Source organism: Scyliorhinus torazame, chromosome 17 (genome assembly GCF_047496885.1).
Source record: "Scyliorhinus torazame isolate Kashiwa2021f chromosome 17, sScyTor2.1, whole genome shotgun sequence".
In the NCBI taxonomy this organism is placed as follows: domain Eukaryota; kingdom Metazoa; phylum Chordata; class Chondrichthyes; order Carcharhiniformes; family Scyliorhinidae; genus Scyliorhinus; species Scyliorhinus torazame.
The window spans coordinates 48,000,640-48,008,679 of record NC_092723.1 but is presented as its reverse complement, the minus strand read 5'-3'; positions in this window follow the sequence as shown (position 1 = coordinate 48,008,679).

Below are 8,040 nucleotides of genomic sequence, written 5' to 3'. Positions count from 1 at the left end.
TTGCCACATGAATGAACATGAAGCCATGGATAAAAATCAGAGGAACCCTTTCTTAAATGATGAACTGTGAAGTGCGTAATTAATGAAAAATGAAATGTTGTCATGAACTATCACAATTATGTCTGCACTCCCTATCAGTCTTCTAAAATGCTGTCTCTAATTTTTGTGTTAGTCTTTTAGACATCTGTCTGTGGGATTTGTGGTCTGTCAAAATTGTTTTCCTTTTTATGTACCCAGCAGCATTCCAATTAAAAACAAAAATTAGTTAGCTGAGTGACTTGCATAGGTGGAGAGAAGCAAGGCTGACCATGAAAGGATAACAATTAAACACTGTTAATTTTTTTTATTCGTTCATGGGATGTGGGCGTTGCTGGCTGGGCCAGCATTTATCACCCATCCCAGAGGGCATTTAAGAGACAATCACATTGCTGTCTATCTGGAGTCACATGTAGGCCGGACTTGGTAAGAATGTCAGATTTTCTTCCCTAAAGAACAATAGTGAACCAGATGTTTTTTTTTCGAAAATCGACAAGAATTTCATGGTCACCTTTCGACTTTTAATTTCAGATTTTTAAAAAATTGAATTCAAATTTCAACATCTGCCATGGCAGGATTCGAACCCAGGTTCCCAGAGCATGACTCTGGGTCTCTGGATTACTTGTCCAGCAGCAATATCACTATGCCACTGCCTCCCCTAAAATCACATGTAGCAATCTCACATTACGGGCCCGAGTTTCCAACTGCGCTATTGGTTTCTTGGATTTTTTTAGAGGCAATACCATTGATATTAGCATAACTGATGCAGAAGATGAAGACACTTTAAGTTTAAACTGCATTCAACGCAATCTGAGTTATGACAAACATTTGCTCTAGTTTTGAAAACTGCTAGATGCAGATCCCAGCTACAAAATTTGGAAACCCCCACATCCCCCACCTCACACCCCCTTGCCCCTCCTCTCGCAAGCCCCCTCCATACAGAAAAAAAAATCACCAGGGGAGTTTCTGTTCAATGTATTTTTGAAGAGGCCTTTGCAGAGGTTCCTAAAATTATGCTGGAAAATATGGAAGCAAAGACAGTAATAGGTACACTTTCAAAGATTTAAACATTTTTAAAAAATTAATTAACTGACAACTGTCCCCAATCTAGCTAGAAAATGATGTTGTCGATGTTTTAAAATGCATTTAAAATTGAGTTAGTAACAAGTGGTGGATTGACACTGACTTGAAATGCTTTGTCATAAATCCATTTTCAGTTGCATTAGTCAAACATTACCAAGTTAACCTTTTTACAAATATTTAAAAATATTGTTTTAAAGCAAATTTGCTTTTCAAATAAAATTACATTTCAAAATGTTGTCTGATTGTGCTGGTTCATGGAAGATTTTGAATTTGGAGATATGGAAATGAGTTATAAATGGAAATTTGTGAAACAAAACACTTTCGGAAAAAGGTTCAGTTTACACAGAAACTACCAATTGTACCCAAAGTGGAAACTATGGGGCCGATTCAGTGGACAAAAGTTAAAGTCCACTATTGGGCAATTCTGGTAGGATTTTTCTTGACGGCTACAGTGCCGTGGTTTTTGGGCCTCGGGGTGTCTGCTTTGTCATTCATTATGATCATGACTGATTATCCAACTCGATAGCCTGTTCCCGCTTTCCTCCCATATCCTTCAATCCTTTTAGCCGTAAGAGGTATATTTAACTACTTCTTGAAAACAATTGTTTTGGCCGCAACTACTTCCTGTGGTAAAGAATTCCACAGGTTCACAAGTCTCTGGGTGAAGATATTTCTCCTCATCTCAGTCCGAAATGATTTACCCCAGATCCTTAGACAATGACTCCTAATTCTGGACTCCCCTGCCATTGGGAACATCCTTCCTGTATCTACCCTGTCTAGTCCTGTTAGAATTGTATAGGTTTCAATGATATCCCTCCTCATTCTTCTAAACTGTAGTGACTATAATCCTAACCAACTCTATCTCTCCACATACATTTGTCACACAATTCCAGGAGTCAATCTGGTAAATCTTCATTGCACTTACTCCATAGCAAGAACATCGGGCGTCATTCTCTGACCCCCCGCCGGGTCGGAGAATGGCCGTTGGCCGCCGTGAATCCCGCTCCCGCCGAAGTCTACGGTACCGGAGATTGGGCGGGGGCGGGAATCGGGCCGCGCCGGTTGGCGGGACCCCCCCGCTCAATTCTCCGGCCCGGATGGGCCGAAGTCCCGCCCGGAAATTGCCTGTCCCGCCGGCGTAAATCAAAGCTGGTATTTACCGGCGGGACCAAGCGGCGTGGGCGGGCTCCCGGGTCCTGGGGGGGGCGCGGGGCGATCTGACCCCAGGGGGTGGCCTGGCCCGCGATCGGGGCCCACCGATCCGTGGGCGGGCCTGTGCCGTGGGGGCACTCTTTCCCTTCCGCCTCCGCCACGGTCTCCACCATGGCGGAGGAGGAAGTGACTCTCCCCACTGCGCATGCGCGGGAAACTGTCGGCGGCCGCTGACGCTCCCGCGCATGTGCCGCATTTCCGCGCCAGCTGGCGGGGCAACAAACGCCATTTCCGCCAGCTGGCGGGGCAACAAACGCCATTTCCGCCAGCTGGCGGGGCGGAAATCCCTCCGGCGCCGGCCTAGCCCCTCAATGTTGGGGCTCGGCCCCAAAGATTCGGAGCATTCCGCACCTTTGGGCCGGTGTGATGCCCGTCTGATTGGCGCCGTTTTTGGCGCCAGGCGGCGGACATCGTGCCGTTGGGAGAGAATTTCGCCCATCTTTCCTCAGATAAGGAGACAAAAACATCACACAATATTCCAGGTGTGGAAGATGAAGATTTCTATCATACTATGGTCACTCATCCCCAAAGGGCCTTGCACGACTCGATTTCCAATTAGCCGTTTCTCATTACATATTATCAAGTCTTGGATGGCCTGTTGTATATTTGGTTCCTCAATGATTTGTCCCAGAAAACCATTCCATACACATTCTAGGAATTCCTCCTCTACAGTATTGTTACTAATTTGATTTGCCCAATCTATATGCAGATTCAAGTCACCCATATTTATCGCATGCATCTCTAACTTCATGTTTAATGTTACCTCCAACATCACCACTGCAGTTTGGGCATCTATATACAATCCCGACTAATGTTTTTTGGCTCCTTGGTATTTCGCAGCTTTACCCATACAGATTCCACATTATAGAATCATAGAATCCCTACGATGCAGCTGGCCCACTAAGTCTGCACCAATCCTCCAAAAGAGCACCCAATCTAGGCCCACTCCTCCGCCCTATCCCCATAACCCCACCTCACCTTTTGGACACTAAGGGGCAATTTAGCATGGCCAATCAACCTAACCTGCACATTTTTGACTGTGGAAGAAAACCGAAACACCCGGTGGAAACCCACACAGGATAGGGGAGAATGTGCAAACTTCACAGTCACCCAAGGTCAGAATCAAACCCGGGCCCTGATGCTGTGAGGCAGCAGTGCTAAACATTGTGCCACCATGCCGCCATTGTTGGAGCTAATATCTTTCCTCCTTATGGCGATAATTTCTTCTTTAACCAGCAATGCAACCCTACTGCCTTTTCCTTTTCGACTGTCTTTCCTAAATACTGAAACCCCTGGATGTTCAGTTCCCAAACCTGGCCACCCCACAGTCATGCCCCCATAATCCTGACTATATCATATCCATTTTCATCTATTTGTATAATTAATTCATCCACTTTGGTCTGCATGCTCCGTGCATGAAGGCAGAAAGCCTTAAGGTCTGTCTTTTTAACATTCCTTGCCGTGTTCCGATTACTTTTCACTTCTGGGGCGGGATTCTCCGACCCCCCGCCGGGTCGGAGAATCGCTGGGGGCTGGCGTGAATCCCGCCCCCGCCGGTTGCTGAATTCTCCGGCACCGGACATTCGGCGGGGGCGGGAATCGCGCCGCGCCAATTGACGGGCCCCCCCCCGGCGAATCTCCGGCCCGCGATGGGCCGAAGACCCGCCGTTGTCAACCCACGCCAGCCGGCGTGCATTGAACCACCTTTGGGACGGCGGGACACGGCGGCACGGGCGGGCTCCGGAGTCCTGGGGGGGGGGCGCGGGGCGATCTGGCCCAGGGGGGTGCCCCCATGGTGGCCTGGCCCAGAATCGGGGCCCACCGATCCGCGGGCGGGCCTGTGCCGTGGGGGCACTCTTTTCCTTCCGCCTTCGCCATGGTCTCCACCATGGCGGAGGCGGAAGAGACCCCCTCCACTGTGCATGCGCGGGATGCCGTGAGCGGCCGCTGACGCTCCCGCGCATGCGCCGCCCGGCAAAGTCAGTTTCGCGCCAGCTGGCGGGGCACCAAAGGCCTTTCCCGCCAGCTGGCGGGGCGGAAATCAGTCCGGCGTGGGCCTAGCCCCTCAAGGTGAGGGTTCGGCCCCTCAAGATGCGAGACTTCCGCACCTTTGGGGCGGCGCGATGCCGGCCTGATTCGCGCCGTTTTTGGCGCCAGTCAGCGGACATCGCGCCGATATCGGAAAATCCGGCCCCTGGTCCGTGATTTTGCTGCTTATCACTTTCATTCCCCTTTCTGTCTTTTGTTCCTATGCTTGATTCTGTCTCCTTTGGTCGTTAGGTTCCCATCCCCTTGCCATTTTAGTTTAAACCCTCCTCAACCACTCCAGAAAATATTCCCGCTTGGATATCAGTCCTGGTCCTACCCCGGTGCAACATATCGAATTTGTACTGGTCCCACCTTCCCCATGTCCCAGGAATCTGAAACTCTCCCCTTGCACCGTATATTCAGCCACATATTCATCTGATATATCCTAATATTTCTGCTCCGACTACCACATTGCCTAGGTAGTAATCCTGAGATCACTACCTTTGAGGTCCTACTTTTCAATTTTCTTCCTAACTCCCTGCATTCTGCTTGTAGGGCCTCATTCCTTTTTTCTTTGAATCTATATCATTTGTACCAATGCGTACCACAACAACTGGCTGTTCACCCGCCCCCTACAGAATGCCTTGTAGGTGCTCTGATATATCCTTGACCCTACGATCAGGGAGGAAACAGACCACCCAGGAGACTCATTTGCAGCCACAGACATGCCTACCTATACCCCTTACAATTGAATTCCCTATGACTATTGTGTTCCCACACATTTTACTCCTCTTCCATGCAGCAGAACCATCAGTGGTGCAGCAAATTCGGCAATTTCTGCTTTCCGCTGAGAGGCCATTCCCCCAACAGTATCCAAAGTGGTATATCTGGGGCTTCATTCTCCGACCCCCCGCCGGGTCGGAGAATGGCCGTAGGCGGCCGTGAATCCCGCCCCCGCCGAAGTCTCCGGTACCGGAGATTGGGCAGGGGCGGGAGTCGGGCCGCGCTGGTTGGCGGGACCCCCCGCTGGATTCTCCGGCCCGGATGGGCCGAAGTCCCGCCCAGAAATTGCCTGTCCTGCCGGCGTAAATCAAACCTGGTATTTACCGGCGGGACCAGGTGGCGTGGGCGGGCTCCGGGGTCCTGGGGGGGGGCGCGGGGCGATCTGACCCCAGGGGATGCCCCCACGGTGTCCTGGCCCGCGATCGGGGCCCACCGATCCGCGGGCGGGCCTGTGCCGTGGGGGCACTCTTTCCCTTCCGCCTCCGCTACGGCCTCCACCATGGCGGAGGCGGAAGAGACTCTCCCACTGCGCATGCGCGGGAAACTGACAGCGGCCGCTGACGCTCCCGCGCATGCGCCGGGAAACTGTCAGCGGCCGCTGACGCTCCCGCGCATGCGCTGCATTTCCGCGCCAGCTGGCGGGGCAACAAACGCCATTTCCGCTAGCTGGCGGGGCGGAAATCCCTCCGTCAGAGCATTCCGCACCTTTGGGCTGGCGCGATGCCCGTCTGATTGGCGGCGTGTTTGGCGCCAGTCGGCGGACATTGCGCCGTTGGGGGAGAATGTCGCCCCTGTTTTGCAGTTGAATGGCCACAGGAGATTCCTGCACTGCCTGCCAAATCCTCTTGCTTTGCCTAGTCGTCTCCCAATCCCTTCCCGCCTGTGGAATTTTAGACTGCCGGCTAATGGCGGGCCACCTCCTGCTGCCGAGAAACACGCCACCGGGATTGCAGAAAATTCCCCCCTATAAATTTTTCAAGATGAAGCACCATTTTTAAAGGCCGCTCCAATGCACAAAGTTCGCATGAAACCCCCCCCCGACCCATGCAATCTCCACTCCCCATTGCAACCTTCACCGCGACCCCCCCCCCCCTCCCCCCCGCCTTCCAGCCTGTACTGCCCCCTGCCACTGCCTGGCTGCAGCGTTCAATGGTTTAACTCGTGTTTGATTGGTTGGTCTGTTCTTTGATCCTCCTACATTTACCTGATAGATTAAACCTATGGGTGGATCTAGAGCTAATTACTACCATCAGACTGGGAGTGTTCCAGAAAGGATCTGAGTTCCAGCAAAAACTGTGGTTGGCACATTAGGGTAGCATTTTATAGCCCCTCGCGCTGGTGGGATTTTCCAGTCCTGTCGGTCAATGGACATTTGAATGACTCACCACATTTTCTGGCCCCACCCCACCACAACGGGGCAGTAACATTCCTCCCTTTGTGTGTTGGAATCCTGTAAATTCTATGATGTTTCAAAGTATTGCAATAAAACTATTTGGCTGAGAGAGAAAACGATCTCTCCATTGCTCCGAGGTATACAGCAACGCATAATAGTCTCCATGGCAATTATAACATTGTCTATTTGTCTGTGTCATATATCTGTATTTACATCTTCTAAATCACATTTGCACTGAATTGTCGCAGCAAAATATAGAAACAATTGAATTCAAAATTATTTTCTGTTTTAACTCTAAGGGATGCAAAATATTTGAAGATGTGGGCTGCGATAGAATAGCTTTGCAAATAGCTAGCACTTTAGAAAGGATCCTTAATCTATTGATCAGGAAAATCATAGAGTGATTTGGTATTAAAATCTTGGGAACGTCAAGGAAAGTGCAGAATCTCTGACTTGGTCATGTTAAAAGATTTTCAGTTTGGCCATCATGATGACAGAACAGTCCATATTTCCATCTCAGAGCTAAATAGTTTTGTAAATTCACAAAAAAAAAGGTCATTTCTTGATTTTCTTTTTCTTAACCATTAAATTTGGCCTCTTCCCGAGCAAGCAAAGTAAAGCAGACAATCAGTGACATTTTCAATAACAACAATGATTAGCCTCAAATGACATCAGGATATATCTATTCAGATACAAAAGCAAAATATTACAGATACTGGAAATTTGATGAAATACTAACTCTATTGCTCCCTCCACAGACGGTGCCTGACCTATTGAGTTTTTTCGGCATTTCATGGTTTTATGCAGCCAATAACTGTGCCCTCAATCCCTGGAACACGGCTTGATAAATAATGCCGCTATTGCATTTTTTTTTGAACAAACATTTAATAAAGGCATTTATGGTTTTATAACAACAAAAGATACAAATACAAATGTAAACATAATTCAGTGCGTAATACACCCTCCAACCAACCACCATCCCCCACCAACTTGGCCAATACACAGACTCCCCAAGTCCCTACATCTCCTCTTGCTGTTACCGCTATCGCATTTATTACTGGGATTTCAATGGCTAATTCTCTTGATTTAGCAACGACCACTAGAAGGTCCGAACTTTAAGCTTGCAACTTAAAAGGAGTCTGGATAAAGGGCAAGGGATTCAGTGCACTCAGTTGGGTACAGGCCAAGATCTGACATGGATAATTCAGAATTTGGCCCCTGTATTAGGAGGTCTCGCAGTCACCATTAATAAATTAATTGGGATAGGGAAGGATATTTTGGATAATGCAAAGAGGAACGATACCTGTAGCACCTATGAATCATGGGCGCTTGAACAGACATGAGAAAATATAAGGCAAATTAGCGATTGAAAAGTTCCACCATGGGTTACAAATTATCATCTACTTAACATCTCACAAAATACCAACCATAGGTTAATCGGATTCCAACTCAGGGTATTAACACATATATTTAATTTTTAGAATTTTCAATGCAGAAGGAGGCTT